The sequence below is a fragment of the Myotis brandtii genome, unplaced genomic scaffold, assembly GCF_000412655.1.
Source record: "Myotis brandtii unplaced genomic scaffold, ASM41265v1 scaffold185, whole genome shotgun sequence".
In the NCBI taxonomy this organism is placed as follows: domain Eukaryota; kingdom Metazoa; phylum Chordata; class Mammalia; order Chiroptera; family Vespertilionidae; genus Myotis; species Myotis brandtii.
The window spans coordinates 5453281-5479686 of record NW_005356870.1 but is presented as its reverse complement, the minus strand read 5'-3'; the positions used below and the strand labels follow the sequence as shown (position 1 = coordinate 5479686).

The 26406-nt window shown below is 42.2% G+C and overlaps 1 long non-coding RNA gene across 1 annotated transcript in view; it reads left to right on the top strand.

The window, feature by feature from the left end:
- LOC106725729 overlaps positions 1-25850 on the top strand; it is a 33928-nt gene extending 8078 nt beyond the window's left edge. Inside the window, exons 3-5 of the long non-coding RNA XR_001361657.1 lie at positions 6120-6232; positions 8507-8600; positions 25647-25850. This is a non-coding gene — a long non-coding RNA (uncharacterized LOC106725729). The remainder of the gene's footprint in view (positions 1-6119; positions 6233-8506; positions 8601-25646) is intronic.
- The last annotated feature ends 556 nt before the right edge of the window (positions 25851-26406 follow it).

Below are 26406 nucleotides of genomic sequence, written 5' to 3'. Positions count from 1 at the left end.
ATTATATACATTTTTGTCGAGGGAAGATCCATAGCTTTCATCAGATTCTTAATTCATGATTCCAAGGAAATGATGACCCCCTGAATTATATAATGTTTAAATATCAGTCAACGTTAATATTCTTCGATTCTCCATTTATGCATATTTTGGATAGTGTTTTTTTTACCTTATTAAAAGATTTTATTTTATACCATATTAGGTTTACTCAAACTTCAAGTTGTTAAGGTCAGACTCCCAGGTGAAGTAAATATCATTATTTCCTTTCTCATTTACAAGGAGTTTTGCTACAGCAAGGATTTGTGTATGTAAATATGCACAAGAGCTACAAAATGCAGAAAACTTAGTAAAGTAGTTAACCATCTAGTGCAGTGATTTTCAACCTTTTCCATCTCATGGCACCTGTAAACTAATTACTAAAATTCTGCGGCACACCAAAAAATATATTTTTTGTCCATCTGACAAAACAGGTATAATTTTGATTCCTCCACACCAGATGGCTATTGTTGTGTTGACTGTTGTCATTTTTTTATTTGACAATCTAAGGGAGAAGAGGTCAGTGCCCCTGACTAAATAGTCAGGAATTGCATGTTTTAAAATTCTTGTAGCACACCAGTGTGCCTGCCACGCACACAGGTTGAAAATCACCGATCTAGTATATATGATGTCAATGATGGAAATCTTGCCATTATGTGAAATTTGAAACAATGTACTAGTCTAGTTGATCTAATTAAAATATCTTAAAATGAATATATGTTAAGATTGATTTTTCACAGTGTTATCACTATATGATCCTGATACTGACTTTGTTTTTAAAGAGTAGGTAGGAAAGAAATTGGGAGAAGTCATAGAACTATAATTCCAAGACCCCAACCCCATCTATAATAATAAAAGCATAATATGCTAATTAGACAGGACAGCCAAATGACCTTCTGGACATCCTTCCGAACAAAGCTGCCATGGCGGGGGCCAAGGCAGAGGCGGTTAAGGGTGATCAGGCAGGCAGGCGAGCAGTTAGGGGCGATCAGGCAGGCAGGCAGAGTAGTTAGGGGAGATCAGGCAGGCAGGCAGAGTGGTTAGGGGCTATCAGGCAGGCAGGTGAGTGGTTAGGAGCCAGCGGTCCTGGATTGCGAGAGGGATGTCCAACTGCCAGTTTAGGCCCGATCCTGCAGGAATCGGGCCTAAACTGGCAGTCAGACATTGCCCGAGGGGTCCTGGATTGCGAGAGGGAGAGGGCGCAGGCCGGGCTGAGGGACCCTTCCCCACCCCCATGTACGAATTTCGTGCACCGGGCCTGTAGTCAATATATAATTAACTGTAATAAATTCAGATTCTTCATATTTTCATTTCCTGTTTGACATCCATAATCAAATTGTCTGTTCACATCAATCTCTCTGAAAATTGCCTACTCTTTCAAGACACTGCATTAGAAGTGACTTAATGATGACACACAGCATCTTCTTGCCCCATAAGCTGACTTCAGGTATATTGGGAAATTCTGTCTGGGAATGAACCCTAGCAGTGTCTGCCAGGGGCACTGAATCAACATGCCAGAACACGGTCCTCTTTCCCAACCAGTCAAGCTGGGCACCTGGAGCCCACCTTGTGGTCCTGGGCTCTCAGCAGTGATGTCTCACCATTTGACAGACATCACATCCACTACCCAAAGAACAGCCTGGCCCCATAACTGTGAAGAACAGTCTGCTTTTATTTTTAAAGTATTTAACTTTGGATTGTTAGAGCTCTATAAAGGTCTCAAAAAGGGTTTAAATTCTGTAATTTGATTCTTAGATTTCTCATCTCTTTGAATTTTGAAAAATACCACTACCACATATTTTATGTGCAGCTTTGCTTCCAAAGAATAAAGTGGATTTTCAAACAAAGACTGAAATAAAACAGTTAAAAAGGAGTATGAGACAACTGGATAAACAAAACGTGGTATATACATACAATGAAATATTATTTGGCCTTAAAAAGAAATGAAATTCTGATAGATGCTACAACATGGATAAACCTTGAAGACATTATGCTAGTGAAATAAGCCCAGTCGCAAAAAGAGAGATATTACATGATTCAGTTTATATAAGGTACCTGGAGTAGCCAAATTCATAAGACAGAACGTTGAATGGTGATTGTCATACTTACTCTGAAGGAAAAGGGGAGGAATTAGGAATTGTTTAATGGGTATGAAGTTTCAGATTGGGAAGATGAAAAAATTCAGGAGGTGAATGATGTGATAGTTGTACAACAATGTAAATGTACTAATGCCACTGAACTGCACACTTGAAAATGGTTAAAATGGTAAATTTTATGTTATGTATATTTTTACCACAATTTTTGAAAATCTGCTTTATTAAAAAATTATGAGACTATAGAGAAATTTGAACACTGACTGGATAAAGAAAGTATTGTTCTTTATTTTAAGACTATCTTTATCTTTTTAGAGATACATATGAAGTAGTTATAAGCATAATGATATATCTGTCATTGGGTATATATGAAACAATTTTGGCTGTATGTTGATTAAATTTAAAAAGAGAAAGAAAAAAAGCAAAGCTATAAGCATGTATTGCTGTTAAACTGTTAAATGAAATCAAAATATAGATTGTGGGTTATTTTTTAAATCAAAATGCATTATCCATTATATTATTATTTATAGTTTTTGGTTTGCCTGAAATATTCAATATTTTTAAATCCTTTTTATTATTTTGATTATAAACATCTCAATGTTTTCCTTGTTCAGTGCAATAGTCTGTAAGATGTCAAGTTATAGAAGGCATTCACCGTGTTCTTTTGAACGATCTTTCAGCTTAATAAATCTAGTGTCTTGTTTGAGATCATAAAGAAAATATAAACTATTTATTTGGAGTCTCATTGCAGTGTCATTATTATTTAGGAGTCACTTTTTTCTTACTATGCAACTTTGCTGGATTAAAAAAAAATTATGTAGCATTGTCATAGAATCTGCCTAAATACTAACACAAATTTAACACGAATTTAATTTAGTTTCCTCATCCAAACTGTTTGATGTTGTCTGTTTCCCACACAAGATTGTAACTTCATGAGGACAAGGAATTTGTTTTCACCACTACACATTGACACATGGTAGATCACAATTGAATATCTGTTGAATCAATGAATAGACAAAGAGCTGAACATGAACATATGGCTAAAGAGAGTTAAACTTCTAGCTAGAACAATGAACTCAGTCATATCGTCAGCAACCTCTATGGGAATGTTCATGGAATTTAATTACATGTATAGTTCATCTTCAAAGTACGTTATAAATAAAATTTTAATACCTCCTTGAAACAGATGCCTAGAGTCCATTTTACAGATGGGAAATCTAAAGCACCAAAAATCTAAATCCTTAAAGAAAAATGCATGAGTCAATGTCAGAGATAGATTGAGAGAAGAATTTTAAATATTTGGTCTTGAGTGACTGTCTCCCCAAAGTTGTTTATCCATATCTTGCGCTTGTTACAACTCATTTGAAAGTATTTACTACTAGAGGCCCCGTGCATGAAATTCATGCCCAGGGGGTGGGGGAGTCCCTCAGCCCAGCTTGCACCCTCTCCAATCAGGGACCTCTGGCTCCTAACAGCTCACCTGCCTACCTGATCGCCCTAACCTCTCTGCCTGCCTGCCTGATCGCCCCTAACTGCCTCTGCCTGCCTGCCTGATCGCCCCTAACTGCCTCTGCCTTGGTCCCCACCACCATGGCTTTATCCGGAAGGAAGTTGGATGTCCAGAAGATGGCCAGTTGACTGGTCTAATTAGTATATTATCCTTTTATTAGTATAGATTCATGAATTTGAAAGTCTCTCAGGTGAGAAGTCAGTTTGTTGTGATAGCAGGTGACTCAGTTACTGTCAATGTTTTCTCAAGAACTTGTTCCTCAATCTGTGTCCAGTAATTCACAAAGTAAGTTGCTCTCTCGGCTGAAATATATGGCGTGTAACTAATTTACCAATGAGTTTCATTAATGCTTGTCCCTCATTTAGTTTTTAAGTGGATTAAACCACCCCAAATCTATTGCACACATAGGGGGAAAACCTTGTATGTCGTGTCTATAAAATTAGAATTTAAAAGTCTAATTTTACTGATGATTCTTCAGACATTACTAGAAATGATATGACCCCAAAACTTAGTATGCCAGAGGGATCACACAACCTCATTTTTTATTGAAAAGTCTCTTCTTCTGTTGGGACTGTGGTTCTCAAATATGGCTGCATTTTAGAATCACCTGGAAACTTTACAAGTACTGATACCTGGATTCCACCCCTGAGATACCGATTTATTTTATCTGGGATGTTGTCTGGGTTTCGTGAGTTTTAGAAGAAGCTTCTAAAGTCCAGCAAAGATGGAAGAGCCTCTTCTGACGTGACCTGGGAATGGAATCCAGGAAGGAGGCCAAGCCAGAGGACCGTGGATACAATGGTTTCTAGATTTCTCTTGAAATCCAGATATTTTAAACTATTTCAATAGTTTTAATATCTTATGGTATTCTTCACCCTGGGGTCATTTCTTAGAAGGCTCTAGTTTTACATATCTCAGATTTAAGTCAAATTGGGCTAAGGTGAAAAAGATGTCAAGGTGACAACTAGGATAAAGTGTGTGAAACACCCCTTAAAATATAAGTAACAAGCTATACAACTGTGAGATACAGTGATTATTAATCAAAATGTTGACATGCTACGTGAGCCTTACAAGACCAAACTGGTCATTTGTATGATATAAACTGCCTCCAAAATAATTATTCGTAATAAACAAAAGTTACTCAAAATGTGTCAATTTTTATTTTGGAGACGTCCTTTCATCACCACCACTTTCGCTCGCAGGAAAATGAATTTAGTTCTTCATGCCTGAAAGTTCTAATGGTGACAGCTTAAAGTAAAATAACCCTGTTGCATCACCCTAGTTATTACATTTAACAATTCCAATCCCTCCAGAACAAAACCATTATGAGAGTTACTCCCATGCATGGTTTTCATTTGTCTTCTATCAAGTTCTTACACTTAGTACTTCCTTGGTTGGCTTGCTTGCTTAATTGTGAATGGTAACTAAGGCAACATACAAAAACAGATCCAAATGAGGAAAGAATTACAGAAAAAGAAATGCTTTTCTAAAAAATCAGCAAGAAAAAAGACGTGAACTCAGCTCTTGGAAAGCAAGGACTAAACACCCTGCCTGTATCAGTGTCTCGCCCTTGGCATCTTGTTGGTTGCTTCCAGAACCCAGTTCTCCCAGAGTCCTCGCCTCCCTTCGGGGACTTGCTTTATAATCACTTGATTACTTAAGCTCTTGGAAACCGAATAATTTACCCTGCTTTGCTCTAGGCTGTTGGGCTTGCTTTGGGGTAGGTTTTCTGAAGCAAGAGGCTAGTGTCATCATTTAGCACTCCTATTAAAAACCCCCTTAATTCCTCCTGTTTAGTCTGGCTCACTGGGTGTTGCCCATAAAAACAGTTTGGCTTTTGTAATCACAATTAGAGCAGGGTGGTGTGACTAATCAGTCAGTTCATGGCATCTCTGTTATCTTCTATGAAGTGAGTCAGTTTCAGCATTCGCTTGTGCTCATGTGTCACTCCCTACTTTCTGATGTGCAAGTCTATATTTGTCCAGATGCTAGATGTTGGTGTGTTTTTTTAAGGCTGTTTGTTTTCTTTCTAAAAACATGTTCTATACTCCCTCTCAGGAGTGAAACTAACTCCACAGGAATTTGGAAGAATTCCCATAATAGGAGTTCCTATACAGAATTCCCAGGCCAGAGAGGCCATTCTGTTCTCTCAGTTTGGGAAATTGTACCAATAATACAACTAGTACAGGCCAATACACATGTACTGAATATTTACAAAGTGCCAAGTACTTTTCATATAGCATTGTTTTAAAATAAGGTTTATTTTAGAGCAGTTCTAGATTTACAGAAAAATTATAAAGATAGTAGAGCTCCCATATATCTCATACTCAGTCTCCCCTATTATTAGCATCTTACATTAGCATATTAGTTACAATCAATATAATGACACAATAATGTATTGATGTTGATGCATTATTATTAACTAACATCCGTATCATTCATATTTCCTTAGTTTTTACCGAATGTCCTTTTTCTATCCCAAGATCCCATCCTGGATACATTACAATCATCATGTCTTCTAAGGGTCTGCGGGACTGTGACAGGTTCTCAGACTTTCATTTCAATGAACTTAACAGTGCTGAGGAGCACTCATCAGGTATTTTGTAGAAAGTCCCTTAATTCGGATTTGATGAATGTTTTGGTCATTAGACTGGGGTTAAGTGTTCTTGAGAGGAAGACCACAGAGATAGAACACCATTTTCATCACATCATGTCAAAGGATGTGATATATGGCTGAAAGTGTTACAAAGTTTCAAACTGCCAGCTCAGAGGCCGGCAGCGCAGGCGGGGAACGTTGGCTTCCTCCTTCAATGAAGGAAGCAAGCCTCATGTTCGCTTTAAGCTGCCTGGCTGCCGGCCGCCATCTTGGCTGTCAGTTAATTTACATATCTCCCTGATTAGCCAATGGGAAGGGTAGCGGTCGTACGCCAATTACCATGTTTCTCTTTTATTAGTGTAGATACTCAGTCTCCCCTATTATTAGCATCTTACATTAGCATATTAGTTACAATCAATATAATGACACAATAATGTATTGATGTTGATGCATTATTATTAACTAACATCCGTATCATTCATATTTCCTTAGTTTTTACCGAATGTCCTTTTTCTATCCCAAGATCCCATCCTGGATACATTACAATCATCATGTCTTCTAAGGGTCTGCGGGACTGTGACAGGTTCTCAGACTTTCATTTCAATGAACTTAACAGTGCTGAGGAGCACTCATCAGGTATTTTGTAGAAAGTCCCTTAATTCGGATTTGATGAATGTTTTGGTCATTAGACTGGGGTTAAGTGTTCTTGAGAGGAAGACCACAGAGATAGAACACCATTTTCATCACATCATGTCAAAGGATGTGATATATGTATACACTCAACATGACTTAGCATTGTTGATGCTAGCCTTGATCACATGGCTGAGGCAATAAGTGTCAGATTTCTCCACTGTCACTTATTTTACAAGTAGAGGCCCAGTGCACGAGATTCGTGCACTCGGGTGGGGGGGGCCCTCAGCCCAGCCTCCGCCCTCTCGCAGTCCGGGAGCCCTTGGGGGATGTCCGACTAACCGCTTAGTCCTAAGCCGTTAGTCAGACATCCTTAGTGCTGCCGTGGAGGCGGGAGAGGCTCCCACCACCGCTGCTGAGCTCGCCAGCCATGAGCCTGGCTTCTGGCTGAGTGGCGCTCCCCCTGTGGGAGCACACTGACCACCAGGGGGCAGCTTCTGCATTGAGCATCTGTCCCCTGGGGGTCAGTTTTCATCATAGCAACCGGTAGTTCTGCCATTGGTTCGATTTGCATATAAGCCTTTTATTATATAGGATGACTGCCTTCTCTTCCCCTCCCCATCTTTAGAAGGAAGTCACTATGTACTTCTCACACATAAGGAGTAGGGAATTGTGGCTCACCTTCTTGAGGGCAGATATCTACATAGGTTATTTGAAGTTCTTATCTATTCAGTCATTTATATCAGTATAAGTTTAAGGATTTCAAAAATATACTTTGGCTTATACAGTAATCCAATAAATCCTTCTTTGTTTTCTTGCTCAAATTTTTCCAGCTTTGGTCACTGGAAACTCTTTTTGTTTGTTCCTTGTCCTTTAACATACTCCTTTGTTGTGGATTTTTTTTTTTTTTAGCACTTCCTTAATGTCTGGATTTATAAAATGCTCCAGCCTTATTTTGCATTTTTCCTGCCCAAGGCCTAGAAATCAGCCATTTCTCTAAGAAACCCTGGTTCCTTTTATTGGAGAGTGGTATTAGAAATCAAGATCTGGGTGATAGGTATGTCCCTTGTTACTGGGGTGGTTTTGCTTCTCAGCTGAAAGAGAAAGGAACTAACCCAGGTATTTACATATGTGCATAAACATTTTTATATATAACCATTGGTATCCATATTAAGCAAAGCATGAGTTCATACAAATGTCTCCAACTCTAATCCATTACCACATGGATCACTCTAGCCACTTCCCCCTGCTCCAAGAGTGAGAAACCTGGCTCCCACCATCCACCATTCATTTATTTGATTGTTCAATACACATGGATAGCAGTGTCTGAATTGTTGTTAACCTGTACCCAGTGGGAGGCAATTTATCAACTAGAGTAGTTTTCCAGGGAGTCTGGAAGACAGTATTCTGGATGGCTCTGAGCCTTGTGTCAATCAATAATTCTGTTACCAAGGAAGAAGGGAAGGATCGATTAGAGAAGACAGTGGTCTCTGCCATAGAATGCACTGGAGTCGCAGATCAGGGAAGGGAAAAACAGTGATCTGATTTTGAATTTTAGCTGTGAGTTTCTATGAAAAAGTCAGTTATTTTCTTCTGCAAATGGCAGCCTTTTGACATAATGCTCATTTCCTTCCTCTGCCACAGCACAAGTTCCATCTTGCTTTAGCCTCCACAGCCATCAGCCATCACCAGCAGAAGTAAGGGGAGAAACCCCAGTAAGTACATTGTAAACTCCGAGGTGAGAGGGCAGGGTAATGAGGTGGTGAGGGATGGATGGGTGGGAGTATCAGCTAGTTATTGGGCAGCTGAAAGTAGCAGAGATTGCAAATAGGTGCTGCCTGATCCAAGGGGGAAGAAATGTGGGTGATGGGATGGGCTTGTATAGTGATGCCCTATCCACCACTTTGACAAGTCTGTGCCCTTTATTGATCTACTAGAGGCCTGGTGCATGAATTCATGCACCGATGGGGTCCATAACCCTGGCCTGCTCCCTCTCGCAATCCGGGACCCCTTGGGGCCAAAACCAGCAGTCCAATGTCCGCAGAGGGATGTAGTAGTGGGGCCGGGCGCCACACAGCTCCTGCTCATCCCAGCCCTGCTGCGCCTGACACCTGCCACCACTTGGTAGCACGCTGCTATGGAGGCGGGAGAGGCTTGTGCCGTGGGAGAGGCTCACACTGCAGCAGCTGTGCTCGCCAGTCATGAGCCTGGTGTGTGGTGCCCGTCAGTCAGCTGAGCAGTGCTCCAGCTGTGGGAGCACACCGAGCACCAGGGGGCAGCTCCTGCATTGATTGTCTGCCCCCTGGTGGTCAGTGCACGTCATAGCGACCGGTCATAGGCTTTTATATATATAGATTATCAAATCAGTTGTCAATGTGCCATTTTCATCCAATGGAGTTGGCAATTCTAAAAAAAAACCCCTTTCAGATCCACTCTTTAAGCTTGAACTGATATCTAGGAAGTGCTGTGCCAATACATGGGAAAAAGCAAGTGACCCCACACAGGAAATCTAAAATTCTTCCTATAAAGTGAGAAGACTCAGAGGTTAAGATTCTTAAAAAAGAAAATAGCGAGGTAGAAGGAAAGAGGGCTTTGCAGATCCATTCATCAGGGTTTGAATCCTAGCTCTGCAATTTAACAGCTTGCAACCCTAAGCAAATTATGTGCTGTTGTTTCTATTAAATATATATTAATATACTAAATTATTAAATACTAGAGGCTCAGTGCACGAAATTCGTGCATGGGGTGGGGGTGGGACCTCAGCCCAGCCTGCACCCTCTCGCAATCCAGGACCCCTCAGGGGGATTGGGCCTAAACCAGCAGTCAGACATCCCTCTCGCAATCTGGGATGCTGGCTCCTAATCGCTGGCTTGCCTGCCTGCCTGATCACCCCTAACCACTCTGCCTGCCTGCCTGATCACCCTAACCACTCATCTGCCTGCCTGATTGCCCCTAACCGCCTCTGCCTGCCTGATCACCCCTAATTGCTCTCCTGCCTGCCTGATTGCCCCTAACCTCCTCTGCCTTGGCCCCCGCTGCCGTAGACCAATTCCAGCATGTCATAATTTCAAGAGTTTCATCAAAAGGTTGATGAAACTTGGGGACTCAACAGGATTGAGTCACACATGTAGTCACCGTCTGGGAATGGCTAAAGGCATTTCCCCAAACCTGAATAGGAAACTGATTGTGGCTGCCAGACAGCTAAAAGGCATCTTAATCTACATGTTATTGCCTCCTACTGGCCAAACACCTGATCAGCCGTAGGCTATTCCCCCATTCTGACAATGGACTCTGTACCCTTTGAAACCTTAACCTTTGAAGTGTGTTATCTCCACCTTGCCTTAGGACAAATTGTGTTAATAAAAGCAAGGATCCTAGACAAGGAGGTAGTCTTCAGTTCCTTTAGCTGAAGGTCCTCTGACCCCCAGTGCCTTTCAAAATTATAACTCATCTCCGGACTCTTTATTAGTCCCCGGATTTCTATGTCATCTACGCACAGCCCCTTTTCCAGATTTCTGAACCCTTCTTGATGCTGGGACATGAACCCCGGCACTCCGCCTCGGCGGCTTCGTCTGGAAGGACGTCTGGAATGACATCTGGAAGGTCATTCGGCTGTTCGGTCTAATTAGTATATTATGCTTTTATTATTATACATAATTTATTAAAGCAATATAACAATGATACAGTTTATTGATGTTTTAAACAATATGTGACAAAACCCATAGAATGTTGTAGCATAATGAGTGAGCCTAATGTGTACAAATTTAGAAATCATTTAGGAGGTTGAGGGATCCCAGAATGTGACAAAACTATGTGAATTACAAATGCATGAAACAGCCTCACTGGGGAAAGTGTTGACCTCAACTGGAACGGAGTGGAGTCTGTCAGACTGCAGGCAGAAGAAACTGCACAGAGACACTGCTCTAGCGGGAAGTGAGATGTGGTACTTCCAGGAAGTGTCCTTAAGCAGAGGGGTGTGTCCTTCTCACTTTCCTCCTTCCTGCTGGGTAGATAGGACGCTCTGTGTGGGTGGAGCTGCCTGTCTTCTTATGATTGTGAAGCCACTACACCAGTTGAATTTGCATGAAAAAAAAAAGAAACTACTGCCTTAACCACTCTTTTATTAAAAGAATAAAATTCTTTTATTTCAGAGAGAGGAAGAGAGAGGGAGAGAGAGATAGAAACATCTATGATGAGAGAGAATCATCAATTGGCGGCCTCCTGCAGGCCCCCTACTAGGAATCAACCCTGCAACCCAGAAATGTGCCCTGACTGGGAATCAAACCTGACGTCCTGGTTCATAGGTCACTGTTCAACCAACCACTGAGCCACACCGGCCGGGCTTACCTCGCTCTTATTTGGACTTTTCTGTCACGAATGAATCTAATCCCAACTAATATAGAATTTACTTGTATATGTTCCTCACTGCCTTTTACCCCTCCACCAATTCTTCAATTACCACCCCCCCCCCACAATGGGGTTACTTAACTTTCTTAACCACCTAATTCTAGCCAATGAGAGATATGCCCCCCAAAATGTGGGCTTTTGTTCCTAAAAAGATTATGCCTTTCCATGGAATGATAATTATTCAATAGCATAACTTGTATCCTCACAAAAAGACTTATTTAAATGAGCTAAACAGTATAAATTTAGCTTTTATTTCCTTTATATCTAAAGTACACACTTACTGAATTTTGGGAGAAATTCCAAAAAGTATAATCTTTAAAAATGTAAAGCAACCCAAAATAAGAACACTAACATGTTGGTTTGTGAAGTAAATTCCATTGACCTAAAACAATGGAAATGTTAAGAAAGTAGTTATTCATGAGTGGCCTGTTAGAAGGCATGTTGCTTTTCTTTTAAGTATTTCCATTAGTAGGCACTAATAGTCTAAGATATCTCCCCCCTCACCACCACCCCCCATCCCCGACTTTTGATGTTAGATTGAATTTAGAAACTGCAACTCCCTTCATGGAATGATAGAACAGAAAAGGAAGATGGCAGTTAATAGTCGCTAGGTGTCCATTTCAAAATGGTTACCTAGCAACAGTTCCAGCCCATAGCTAGCAGGAGTAGTGCTAGGGGCTTACAGTTAAACAGCTTGCTTGAGCTACATACTTGCTCCACTGACATCTCATCTGCATGGTTCTCAAAATTAGCAGCACCTTTGGTGTCATGTGGGCTGATGCACAACTAACCATCTGTTTTATCTGTCTTGTCTCACCTTACGAGTGAATGTGCTCGCTGTGTTTATAGAAAACCACTCAGGTTGTGGGGAATACACACACACACACACACACACACACACACACACACACACACACACACACCTTAACAGTATTTGAAAGCAAAACAAAATCTCTTTCAAAGTTCCTAGGGGCCAGGGATAGCAGCTATGTGAATTTATAAATAGATTTAAAAATGCAAAGTCCACTTTCAAATAAGAAAACGAACAGTTTATTTTAACCTACAGAATAAGTTTGAGAAGTTTAAATAAATATTAAACAGGCCTCCTGGTGCTTACCACAGGCTGTGTGCTTACACTGACTGTACAGAAATAGGAGGCAGAGTAAACTCACCCCATATACACCTCAGCTCAGGCTCTTTGCCTGGTCTGTATTGTGAAGGGGGAGACATTGAGAAAAAAAAATTAAACAAAATAATCTTCACTAAAGTTAAGTATCATGCTAAGAGCACTCTAACTAACCCAGCCTCCCAAGTTTATGTTCAGTTCCTGGGAACTAGGACAAATATCTATAAAAGAAGAAATGCAGGATGTGTTACGGTGGTTGTGGTATTTAATATTTATATCTGGTCATCAAGCTGCTGCACCTGTATTTCCTCTGTGTTAAGTCTCTCTCCTGGTTTAAGCCTATTTTCTATCTGTACTTCACAATTATAAAAATATTTCATTTGTATGAATTCTTTATAAAGTCTTTGGAAATTTTTAAAATATTTTTTTATTATTTATTTTAGAGAGAGACAGAGAGGGCTAGAGAGTTAGGAGCACCAATGAGAGAGGAACACTGATCAGCTGCCTCCTACACGCCCCCTACTTGGGATTAAGCCCACAACCCGGGCATGTTCCCTGACTGGGAATCAAACCATGACCTTTTGGTTCATGACACTCAACCACTGAACCATACTGGCCAGGCATCTTTGGAGATTTAACCTGTCAAAGGGAAAGTCTCTCAAGAAGGTTTACATACTCATCACACATGATGTATGTGTTAAGGCATGAGATTTTTGTTAAAAATCAAATTTGTAGGGACTCAGATATTAGCACACCAATGTTCATAGTAGCACAGATATGTGTACACCAATGTTCATAGTAGCATTGTTCACAATAACTAAAAGGTGAAATAATCCAAGTGTCCATCAACAGGCGAATGGATAAACAAAATGGGACATTTCCATACAATAGAATATTATTCAGCCCTAAAAAGGAATTAAGTTCTGACATATGCTCCACATGGATGAAGCTTGAGGACATTATGCTAAGTAAAATGAGCCAGACACAAAAGGACAAGTATTGTAGGATTTTTTTTTATATGGAGTACTGATAGTAGGCAAATTCATAAAGATAGACAGTAGAATGGCAATTGCCAGGGGTGGGTGGAGAATGGGTAGTTCTTGTTTCAGCGGCAGAAGATGAAAATTTCTAGAAATGGATAGTGGTGATGATTGCACAACATGATAAATGTAGTTAATGCCAATCAACTGTATACCCCAAAAGGGTTAAAATTGTAAATTTCAGTTATATTTTACAAAAATAAAAAAATTAAGTGCATTTATTTAGTCCAGACCAAATATTAACAGTGCACAGGGTTCTAAAGGGAGATAATTACATGGAGATGAAAATGTGTTGTGGGTATCATTGTAATGTGCACCCATGTACAGAATGAACCTCATTGTGAAAAGATCAAAGTCCTGCCAGATTCTTGCTAGGAATTCTGACATCTGTTAAACCAAAAGTTGTAAAAAAAAAAAAAAAAGAAAAGAAGAAAGAAAAAAAAAAAAAGAAAGATGGACTCTTTTAACGGGAGAAAGGGCTGCCAATATGTATTCTAACAAATATATTCATTATATTGGTTTTCATTGGACTTTTTTCTTCTATGGCCAGACATCTCTTAAATTATGTACCCTAAAGAATTAAAGAAAATATATTTAAAAGTGGGCTAGACTTGAGATTAGACCCCTGATTCTTATTGCTTGAGATTAGACCCCTAATTCTAATTCAGTTCTTATGGTTTTCCCTGAGCAGAACTTTCATAACCACACATGGCTTTTATAATTGACTAGGGGTCTGGTGCATGGATTCATGCACCGGTGGGGTCCGTTGGCCTGGCCTGCACCCTCCTACAATTTGGGACCCCTCAGGGTATGTCGGAGAGCTGGCCAGGCCGAGGGACCCCACCAGTGCACGAATTCATGCCCTGGGCCTCTAGTATTCATATAAGATCTTTGGTTAATCTCGTCCCACTCTCCTCCCTTCCCTCTGAGATTTATCAGTCTGTTCCATGTTTCCATGCCTGTGCATTGAGCATCTGCCCCCTGGTGGTCATTGCACATCATAGCTATCACTCAGCCAGTCGCTTAGGCTTTTATATATATAGACTAGAGGCCCGGTGCACAAGATTCGTGCACTGTGGGGGAGGGGGCAGTCCCTCAGCATGGCCTGTGCCCTCTTGCAGTCTGGAGCTCCCAGTGGGCATCAGACAGCTTTAGCGCTGCCGTGGAGGTAGTTTTATATATATAGACTAGAGGCCCGGTGCATGAGATTCGTGCACTGTGGCGGAGGGGGAGGTCCCTCAGCCTGGCCTGTGCCCTCTCGCAGTCTGGAGCTCCCAGTGGGCATCAGACAGCTTTAGCGCTGCCGTGGAGGTAGGGCTCCCACCACTGCCGCTGCACTCGCCAGCTGTGAGCCCTGCTTCTGGCTGAGCTGCTCCCCCTGTGGGAGCACACTAACCACCAGGGGGCAGCTCCTGTGTTGAGCGTCTGCCCCCTGGTGGTCAGTGCGTCTCATAGCATCATAGTGACCGATCATTCTGCTGTTAGGTTGATGTTCATATTAGCCTTTTATTAGATAGGATTCTGCTCTGTGGTGTAATTATAATGCTAGATTCACTTGTTTTCTCACCTGGCCCCTATACTGAAACACCATGGTAGCTGTTACATAGAGATATTGCCATTTTAATTATAGTGCTGTAGGTTAATCATGATGGACCCCAAAGGAAGACCAAATTAGACTTTTAGGCTCTCCTGAGTCACAAACATAAAATGTGTCATTTTAATAAAGGCAACTCGTTTCACTTAAAAGCATGATTTTTAACTTTTGACATATATTTTCTTTATTTTTTTCTTCTTGCAAAAGTAAAATGTGTCTATTATTTTAAAAAATCAGGAAATATATGTAGGCCTACTAAGGCCTAGGGGCCCACCTAGCCCAATGGCCACACAGAATTCTATCAAAGAAGCCTGGTAGGCTAGCATGTTGCTCTAACTGCACTGAGCTGATTATGTCCCATTTACTGCACCCATTTCCTCCTTGTAACCCCCACCCTTCTCTGTGCTGGTCCAGCCTCTCAGAGGCCAACCCTTGTACACCGTGTCACCCAGGTTTCCTGTCTTTTGGTTGGAGTCTGCCAATGTAAAGACTAGCAGCCCCACATCTCCAGCATCCCAAAGAAGTAGCTACTGCCCAGCAGAAATACGGTGTCTTATGTGGGGTTCCAACAACAGCAGATCTCGAAACAAGGATTTGAATGCAAGTAGTTTATTTTGGAGGTGATCCCAAGCACAGTGGTAGGGAAATGTGGATGTGAAACAGGGAAGAGAAGAAAACAAACAAAAGGGAGTGTTATCATGCAAGTCACCCTATGGGCAACTGAAGCCTAATCTCTTGGTGGGAGATCCTGGAAACAGTGAAGAATCTGCGGCTTGGAGCTGTCTGGGGACTTGGGGTATTTATCTGTCATCGACGGAGGACGGGTTGGGGGTACTGTACATGAGCATGTGCGGGCAGAGGGCTTTAGGAGGACACTGCATATTGGGTCATGAGGACAGAGAAGAGCAGGGAAAGATCGAGTCAAAAAGCTGCATGATGATGCTGAACTGTACCCATTGGTTTCTCCAAAGAAGTTGCTGGGAGAACAGTCTTAGTGTAGTGGCAGGAGTTGAAGCAGGAATCTTCAGAGAAGGAAGTGGAGGTATTGTGTGTGGACAATTCTTTTAAGAAACATGATTCTCACCTGGCCGGCAAGGTTCAGTGGTTGATCATCAACCTATGAACCAGGAGGTTGAGGTTAAATTCCTGGTAGTTGCAGGCTTGATCCCCAGTGAGGGGTGTTCAGGAAGCAGCCAGTTGATGATTCTCTCTCATCATTGATGTTTCTGTCTCTCCCTCTGCCTTCCTCTATAAAATCAATAAAAATATATTAAAATATAAATAAATAAACTTGATTCTCGAAGGGAAGAAAGTAAAGGGACTGCAGCTAAAAGCTATGAGTGTAATGTTTTTCAAACTGGGATCTTTGAAAGTATTTGCAGTCCATAAAACGTGAGAATTTTAACCCAAGAGCGCGCGCGCACACGCGCGCACACACACACACACACACACACACACACACACACACCATATCCACTGACTGCCCACTTATAACTAAATACTGTCTCGGGATTTGAGTTTCTCCGGTTATATTTATGTTTACAATCAACTTACAGCCAGGCAGTCATCCTTTAAAAATGGCCTCTGAGCAGAAATTGCTCATGCTGTCCCGGAGAAGGGATGAGCGCCATGAGAGCGAACGCCGCTTCTTTGTTGACAAAGAGAATTGGGATCCTGTTTTATGCTCCGCTGTTCCTTTGAATTAGATTGAACATTCCCAGTGGAGAAGGCTCATGTCCTAGAAAAGACACTGAGACTCAAAGAGAACAAAGGGAAACAGAGGGAACAGACAATGGGGATGGGAGATTGGTCCTATTAAACCACTGTGTGGCTCAGTGGTTGAACATCGACCTATGAACCAGGAGGTCATGGTTCCAATCCTGGTCAGGGCACATGCCCGGGTTGCGGGGTTGATCCTCAGTGTGGGGTGTGCAGGAGGCAGCTGATCAGTGATTCTCTCTCATCGTTGATGTTTCTATCTCTCTCTCTCCCTTCATCTCTGAAATCATCTCTGAAATTAATAAAAATATATTTAAAAGCAAACAACAACAACAAAAACTGGAGCACAGGCTGAAAGCTCTATTACATCGCTACTAATCACTCTGCTACTCCAGGGCACCTCTCCTGAAAGCAGCTCTGGAAACTTCCTACCGCAAACTACTCAAGGACTTGCTTTGCAAAGGAGAATCACTTTAGTGGGTATATACATGGGTATATAAGCAAGATTCAGTGGGGCTGGGCTCCCTTGTGGCCATAGCAGTGTTGGAAATGGGGACACAGTAGCCAAATGTAAAAGCTATTTGTTTGGCCACCCCAGACAGTCTTCCTATCGGTATGGGAATGCAGACCACACATAGGACCTGTGTGTACCTGGGAAAACAAAGAAAACCTGTGTTATAGGTTCTCTCACGATTTGATGTCAATTAAGGAAGCTGAAAAACACAGCTGCAATGATTAAGATATATAGCCATAAAGATATCCAGTGTTTAAAGGAGCTTTACAGAAAACAAAACAAAAAACAAACACATACACACATACCCCTAGAGAAAAACACTTTTTTTTTTTTTAAAGAAAAACACTTTGTTTTAACAGAGCAACTTTTGCAACTTGTTATGGTCTTTCCAGTCTTGGTCTTTGTACCTATGGTTTTTAAATCGTTGTGGTCAATGAGTTGAATATTTCATGAGTGACCACAGAAAACCACTTCTTCTCCACGAGCTGGTTTTCTTATCAGCAAATGGCGAGAACAACTTCTGTTTCATAGAGTTGCTGTGAAGAGCCAATGAGATAATGTGATGCAGAAACAACTTATAAACTCAAAAGTGTCTAATTACGAGGTATAATACTCACATGGATTGCTTCTTATATGCTTTTCTATGTTCCATTTTTCATGGTTACAGATTCTAACTGAATTGCTATCATAGTTTATTTAACCACTGTCTAATTGTTGCTCGTTCTTTCCCTTTTGCTATCCTAAAGCTGATTGCAATCATCTCTGTGTGATTAGCATATTTCCCCTTGGGAAATGTTTTTTTAGGATGAATTCCTGGGACTGAGTCCAAATAGTAGCTGAGACAGACATTCTTCTGTAGATGATGTACATCTTCTCAGTACAACCCCTGCCCCCCCAAAAGTAAAAACTTTAACTATGATGCATCACAGTCCAGATGGATTAAAAAACTAACCTAATCCTGGTGGTGGTAGCAAGTCAGCATATAAAAAACTATACGATCAGAATTTTCAAAAGGCAAATAGGTTAACTTTTCTCTGATTCCAGAACATGTCTCCTAATGGCTAAAAATCCTCTTTTTTGAATGTGGCCGGGAGAATGTGAAATACAAAGACCCTGACTTGGTAGCTGTCTTTTCCAGTGTGAGTATCATCTACTAGTATTGGCAAGAGACATGGGTTATAGGGGATACATTTCTTCCCATCTGAGGCTCCAGACATCTTTACTTCAATTGCTTTAGATTCAGAGCAAAGTGGTTTGGGTAAAGAATGGTTTGCTATACAGCTTTTAGGTTAAATTCAGGAAAGTGAATTTTGTGCTGCATGTATAAAAATACAAAGATATATTTCTCATAATTTGGTTCCAGTTTCCTGGAAATATTATCTTAGTATTTATAAAGCATATGCAGATTCTTAGACTCTTTGAACTGTAGATGCTTTTCACATCTATTATGGAGGCTTAAATGCTCATATTGGCAAGAGTTCTCTCTGCCCAAAAGATTCCTTATTGGATTGAAATTTTGCCTTCTTCTGGGCCATTTCTTTAGGGATGGCTACAGGAATCAAAGAAGAAATATCTGACCAAACTAAATGGTTCTGTAGGAACTTTCCCTATAATATGTTTCAAGGGAAGTTTACTTAGATTCTTAATCAAGAAACCAGTGTGATTATTAATGATTTGCTCTACTTCACTCATTTTATTTCTCTGGGTACTTCTTTTACAAATGGCTTGAGGGGGAGTTAAGAGGAGGTAACAATGGAAAAGCACTGGCTAAGAGATTTGACTTATGGTTTTAGCTTTGCCATTAACTGGCTGTATGACCAGATCCATGTTACTTAACCTGTTTAGGTATTTAAAAAAAATTTTTAAATTAATATTAATGTACGATATTATATGAATTTCAAGTGTATAGCATAGTGATTTGACATTTATATACCTACAATATGATCATCATGGTAAGTCTATTCACCATTTGTCACCATATAAAGTATTATGATGTATTGACTACATCCCCGTGACTTATTTATTTTATAACTGGAAGTTTGTACCTCTTATTCCTCTTCACCTTTTCCACTCATCCCCTCAGCTGCATCCCCTCTGGCAACCATCAATTTGTTCTCTGTACCTATGAGGCTGTTTCTGTTTTGTTTGTTCTCTTTATATATGAAGTTTCTGTTTTGCTTGTTTGTTTGTTTTGTTTTTTGACCCAACATATAAGTGAAATCATGGTATTTGTTATTCTCTGCCTGAATTATTTCACTAGCATAATACCTTCTAGGTCCATCTATGTTGTTGAAAATGGCAAGATTTGATTGTTTTTTTTTATTGCTTACTAATGATCCACTGCATTTTTATACATGCCACATCCAAAGAAAAAGATCTTGAATATAAGATCTGTCCCAGATCAAACACTGTGATTCAAATGGAGCAAAGGCCCTTCCCCGTGACAGTAACCCTCTGAGGGTCAAATAACTTAAAAAAGTCTTTCCCAATTGTTGGGTTGCAGTGTGTGTGTGTGTGTGTGTGTGTGTGTGTGTGTGTGTATGGAGAGAGTCCAACTCTCTAATATCAGCAGTTTAAAACAGGTTGAAACAACACTGTGCTCTCCTATGTTTGGGCAAACAGGAATCAGGCCACCCTGACCTCATGGTCCCACGGAGACTGGCTGCCAGGAAGCCTGCGAGGCCGTCCAACACCCGAGGGGGAGGGGGGGTTGGCAGAGTCCAGGATTTGGCAGAGCCCAGAGGAAGCTGGAAGGAGCTGTGCACAGAGTTAAAGCCTGAAAGAGGGGGACACGGTGCTTGGCAAGGGCGAGGCAGGTATGAAGAGCTGAATTAACCTGCTTATTGTCATTATTAGCACTTTCAGCAATAGCCAGTAGCCTTGTCTGGGGAGGGGGAAAATGACCTTTCACTTACCCAAACTTCACTTTGGTTACATTAATAACTTTAAAAAACAAACTATAATACTTCTTTTATAATTTTTTAATTCTTTTAAAAAATTTATCTTTGTTGAAAGTAGTAATACAGATGTACCTCCTCCCCCCCGCATTGACCCCTTCTAGCCCATACCCACTACCCCTAGTTATACCATTCTTGAAGTGTTTTGTTTCATTGTTGAGCACTACAATTTAAGTGACAGAGATAATATGGAATGTGGTCACAGAATAGTAGCTAAAATGGCAAAGGATCTCAGTCCCACAAAAATAATATTTGAAATTACAGGATGTTTAACTTGGAAACAAGGAGGCATGGGGAACAAATTAACTCGAGGGTTTAAATTGACTTAAAGAAAACACCTGTCAATTTATTGGTTCAATGAAAGTTTTAGGTTTTCTTTTATTTTTTCTTAATAATTCCCAGTACATTTATTTCAGGATTAATTATCACATCTGTAGCACATTGTTGAGTCTTTACACAAAAATATTCATCACCTGTGTAATCACATCATGACATCATCTTTCTTAGCCTCTATAATATCTGGGGGCAGGGATTGTTTTCATGAACACATTCATATAGTTTAAAAGTATATGTTATTACTGATTTTCCTGCCCACGTTGCTGGCCCCAATCACCCCTCAGGGCTTCTCCACCTCCCCCTGCTCCTGAGGGGAGATCAGGGCAGCTGCCGCTCACACCCGCTGATGGCACCAGCCCTGCTTGCACCCACTGCTGGTGCCAGCCCCAATTGCTCCAAGCCTTCAGCGGGTGAGAGCGGGGCTGGTGCCGTGAGTGCATGGGAGTGGTGGTGGCAGGAGCGGGAGCTGTTGGCAGACAGGGGACTGGGGCCGAGGTGGGAGGGGCCTGGAGGGGGCAGGGAGGATGGGCCGAGACCCGCCCCTGTGCCTACTGCAGCCTCACAGCCCACAGTTCCTTTCAAGGTGCACAAATTCGTGCACTGGGCCCCTAGTTAAAAATAAAAGGCACACCTGAAATGCAAAAAAAAAATCTCTCCCACCCACCACCCACTCCCGCCATCCCTCTGAAATTCATCAGTCTGTGAAGGCACTAATATTTCTTTCAGGTTCAGATTCTGGCAGCTGTTTATTTCTATCTTCCTTTGGTATTTTTCTGCATCACCATTGACTCTGAGGTCCACATGGAGGGTCAGCAGCTACATAGTTCAGTTGTGCGAGCTGAGTGAGAGCAGGTCCCTGTCTCCTGGGCTGGCCTCTCCATCCAGCAGCCACCTTCCCCCTCAGCCCTGGCAGGCCCAGGCCTCTGGCTCATGCAGTCTGCACACCTCTGCCACTACCTCCTGTAGCCACACTCTCATTGCCCCTGAAACCTCTCTGGCCGCCTCCTGGTCCCGCTCTGTGTGTTTCTGCTTCTTCCCACTGGCCCTGAGCTCCAGGGAAAATAATCCTGCTGTGGGCTTCCAAGTGCCCTTCCCTGGCTCTGCCTGGTAGGCTCCCGTAACTCTAGGAAACTGCTTGTTGGCCTAGTAAACTCGTACACCTGCCATCCTTCAGGAATCCGCTCAGGTGTCTCTCCCAGGAATTGTACAGCCTCCTCCTCGGAGCTGCCTCAGCACCAGGACAACTATGCACACACAGGACACTGTAGGTTTCTTAGGGCACTTCACTTTGATTTTTGCATTTCTAGCACAGAATCTGTCAAATAAGTGCTGAATACATATTTAGACCCACATTCTAATACTCTCATCTTCAACTCCTGTTTAGAACAAGGTGGGGGGATTTAAATGGGGAAAAAAAACCTGACAAGAGGGCCCTCATATTAAACCCTGTTTGTATTTCACTGCCCTGGATGGAAACTCATCTTTAAGATGAAAAGTGGGACCAGATGACCTACAGCCCCTTTTAGTTTTACTAGTAAAGATCTTTCCTAAGAGGAAAATCCCTCAGCATCCCCTAAGCTTCCCACTGTGACTTTCTTGTACATTTTCTACCAACCATGAACCCATTTAGGTTAACATGTTACTCTTTTAATATGTTTATTATTTGCTAGAAAGGCCTTCTTTATCAGTTGGTGGGAGTGGCTTTAAGTAGAAATCCTCTTACGGAGATTATGAGAAGTTGTGGCAGTTCATAAGAAAAGCAGGACAGATGGGTGCTGGGGACAGTGAGTACTGGACAAGCGGACTTTGGATGGAGGACTTTTTTCTGGCATACAGGTCACAGCTCTGATGCTCATTAGTGCTCCTCAGCTGCAATCCACTCTTGGCCCCAATTCCTGGCCCATGAAAAAGCCTCCTCCTCGGAGCTGCCTCAGCACCAGGACAACTGGTGCCAAAATCCGTAAAGAGCCTAGGGATCCTTGCCAGACACAGCCAGTTTCACATCCCGGCTCTGTCACCTACTGGCTCTATGATTTTGGGTCAGTTATAGATCCTCTATTTTCTTTTCTTTTCATATATATATTAGAGGTCTGGTGCATGACATTTGTGCAGTTCATAAGAAAAGCAGGACAGATGGGTGCTGGGGACAGTGAGTACTGGACAAGCGGACTTTGGATGGAGGACTTTTTTCTGGCATACAGGTCACAGCTCTGATGCTCATTAGTGCTCCTCAGCTGCAATCCACTCTTGGCCCCAATTCCTGGCCCATGAAAAGCCAAAATCCGTAAAGAGCCTAGGGATCCTTGCCAGACACAGCCAGTTTCACATCCCGGCCCTGTCACCTACTGGCTCTATGATTTTGGGTCAGTTATAGATCCTCTATTTTCTTTTCTTTTCATATATATATTAGAGGTCTGGTGCATGAAATTTGTGCACTGGGGGGTCCCTCAGCCCGGCCTGTACCCTCTCCAATCCGGGATCCCTCTCGCAATCCTGGACTGCTGGCTCCTAACCACTCACCTGCCTGCCTGCCTGCCTGATCACCCCTAACCACTCTGCCTGCCTGCCTGATCGCCCCTAACTGCTCTCCCCTGCCAGCCTGATCGCCCCTAACTGCTTCTGCCTCGGCCTCCGCCACTGTGGCTTTGTCCAGAAGGACACCTGGAAGATATCTGGTCTAGCATATTACCCTTTTATTAGTATAGATATGTAATTGATTTCAGAGAGGAAGGGAGAGGGAGAGAGAGAAACATCAATAATGAGGGGGAAAAATCATTGATCAGCTGTCTCCTGCATTCCCCACACTGGGGATCAAGCCCACAACCTGGGCATGTGCCCTGACTGGGACTCGAGCTGTGACCTCCTGGTTCATAGGTCGACGCTCAACCACTGAGCCACGCCAGCCAGGCGATCCTCTATTTTCTCACCTGTAAAATTGTGGTAATAACAGTAAATGCCTCACAGGTTGTTGAGAAGATTAAAAGAGATGGTGGGCTAAGGTCCTGTCACATACCAAATGCACATAAATAGCAACTGTCGCATTTTTGCATGGCTTTAGGGTTCCCTAGACTTTCCAGGACTAAGTTTGGGTCAGTGGGTTATTGGGTCTTGCTGTGAACTGGAGATGGGGTGGGGTGCAGTTTGGTCATAAGACAGGAGGCCTGGGGAATAGTTGCTGTGGAACCCTGAGGTTTGATCTGCTGAGGGATGTGGTATTCCAGGAGCTCCAGCACAATCACAAATGCACATCCTGCCTACGGGGTGATGGTTGATTAGATTCTGGTGTCTACTTCCTCTTTCAGCTCTGAACCCAGAGAAGACCACCATTTTACAGACTTGGAAGGCACACAGAAACGTTTATTTCAGATATTCAAACATTCATCCATAAATTATCTGTCTCACCTTTGGAAGTACCCATAAAAGATTCTTTCTCAAAGTGGGGAGAATTCAGAGCGGCTACATCTGAGGCCCCTGTCACATGTGTTGAGTCAAGATCCCTGAGATGGGGATGGAGAATCTATAGTAAACCAAATCCCGCAGGTGATCCTGATGCACCACACTCTTGTTCTGCAAGTGCGGTCTCAGGGCCAGCATCAGCTTCACTTAGAGGCTTATAAGAACTGCAGAATCTCAGGCCCCAGGCCACACCCACTGACTCTGCATTTTTAAACCATCGTCTAAAATACACGTAACACAAAGTTTACCATCTTAGCTGCTTTTAAGTGTACAGTGTAGTAATGCTTAAGTGCATTCACATTGTTGTGTAACCAATCTCCAGAACTCTTTTCATCTTGTGAAAGGGAAACTCTATACCATCCCTCTAAACCAGTGGTTCTCAACCTTGGCTGCACATTAGAATCACCTGGGAATCTTTTTAAAATCCTGATTTCTGGGCCTCATCCTCCGGAAATTCTGTTTCTTTGTTATGGGGTGGGGCCACAACATTAGTAATAAAGAAACAGAATTTCCGGAGGATGAGGCCCAGAAATCAGGATTTTAAAAAGATTCCCAGGTGATTCTAATGTGCAGCCAAGGTTGAGAACCACTGCTCTAAACAATCCCTCTCCTCCTGGCCTCCGGCAACCACCCAGAACCTGCATTTTCACAAGATCTCCAGGTGGTTCCTATGCCCAGTAAAGGTTGAAGAGCACTGCCCTAAGGGTGAGAACCACAGATGATAAAATCAGCAGCCACAGTGAGTTTACTGGGGCAACCAGGCCATGTCGTTGGACAAGGCCGTGGAGACCAGACGGCAGAGCAATGACACCTTCTGTAGACAATGCTGATGCCTGTTACAGTGTGAGACCCACTGCCCTAGGGCCAGTGATGTGCAGCCTGCTTACATATCAGAATCAGCTGGAAACTTTAAAGTATCCTGGGACCCATCCCAAACCAACTCCAGTCTCTAGAGTTAAAAGATCTCCCAGCAATTCTATGGTAGCAATTCTTGTGTGTGTGTTGTGTGTGTGTGTGTGTGTGTGTGTGAATCTTCACCCAATGATATGTTTTCCATTGATTCTTACAGAGAATGGAAGGGAGGGAGGAGGAGAAAGAGAGAAACATTGATGTGAGAGAGACACATTGATTGGTTGCCTCCCGCATGTGCCCTGACCAGGGCTGGGGAGCAAACCTGCAACCCAGGTCCCTGCCCTTGACTGAGAATCAAACCCATAACCCTTCAGTGCCCAGGCTGACACTCTAATGGTTAGAGTCTAACCACTTAGCAAAACTGGCGAGGGCAAACAATTCTGATAAGTTGGTAGGATGACATGGATTCTGCAACCAAGTGTGGGCATCAGAGAATATTTGTCCCAGGGAGTACTTGTTCTAAGTCTGGATTTCCTAACCCCTTCTTTTCCAAACCTTTTCTTTCTTTCGTTTAGCTCAGGTGACTGCCTCATTGCTAGAACTTATGGTCTGTATATATATATATAAAACACTGACTTGTGAATTGTCTCCTATCATTATACCAAGAGCTCTTGTAGAGAGAATATACAAAAAATTGAAAGATTTATTTAACTTATTTCCCAGCCCAAATGGAAATGTCTTTTGGGACAGGGACCTAACCTTCTGCTTCTTTCTGTGTTCCAGCCTAAATTCTGCAGTCAGACTCACAGAGCTGATTAAGCACTTTAAAGATCACAACAAGGACAATTAGTCAGATGGTTGGTGATGCTCCCAGAACATTCTGCGTCCCTTCAAGGAACCTCTGTTCAAATGCAGTGCCTCCATGCATGGCTGACACCATGGACCTATTTACATTGTGACCATGTACTATACTGATGGAATCATATTTTTATGTGCTTTACCTTTTAACAGAATTCAAAGTATTATGAAAAGAGATATTATGCTGAGGCTGACCAGCAGACCCTGAGCGACAGTGAATGGATTACTCCAACATTTGCTGTGAAAAAGAGGGCTAAGGGATTGCCTGGCTAAAGGAACCAGACAGCCTCGATTGCCTGCCTCATTAGGCTTTTATTGTAATAACAGTTTGAGATAAAGTTTATCTTTTAGATACAATCAGTAGAGGAATATTGGGAGTACACATGTGTCTGCAATGTCCTTTAAGCAAGGACACCTAAAGATTAAGCATAAGGATTCCAGTAAACACGCGGGGGTCTTCACGTGCACAGACTTGTTTGGAAAGGTCCAGGAATAGTTAGGACACCGCATTTAGCACTCTGTTAAGTCGGAACTCCGGTAAACAGGGCAGGTGGCCTTCCGCACACTTCCCTTTTCTCAGAATGTCCTCCTTACAAATTTTCCAACCAAGTCTCATGTGCTCCCCAACAATATTACGTCTTTAAATTGTCATGCTATTATTTGTGTTAAGACAGTGGCAGAGAAT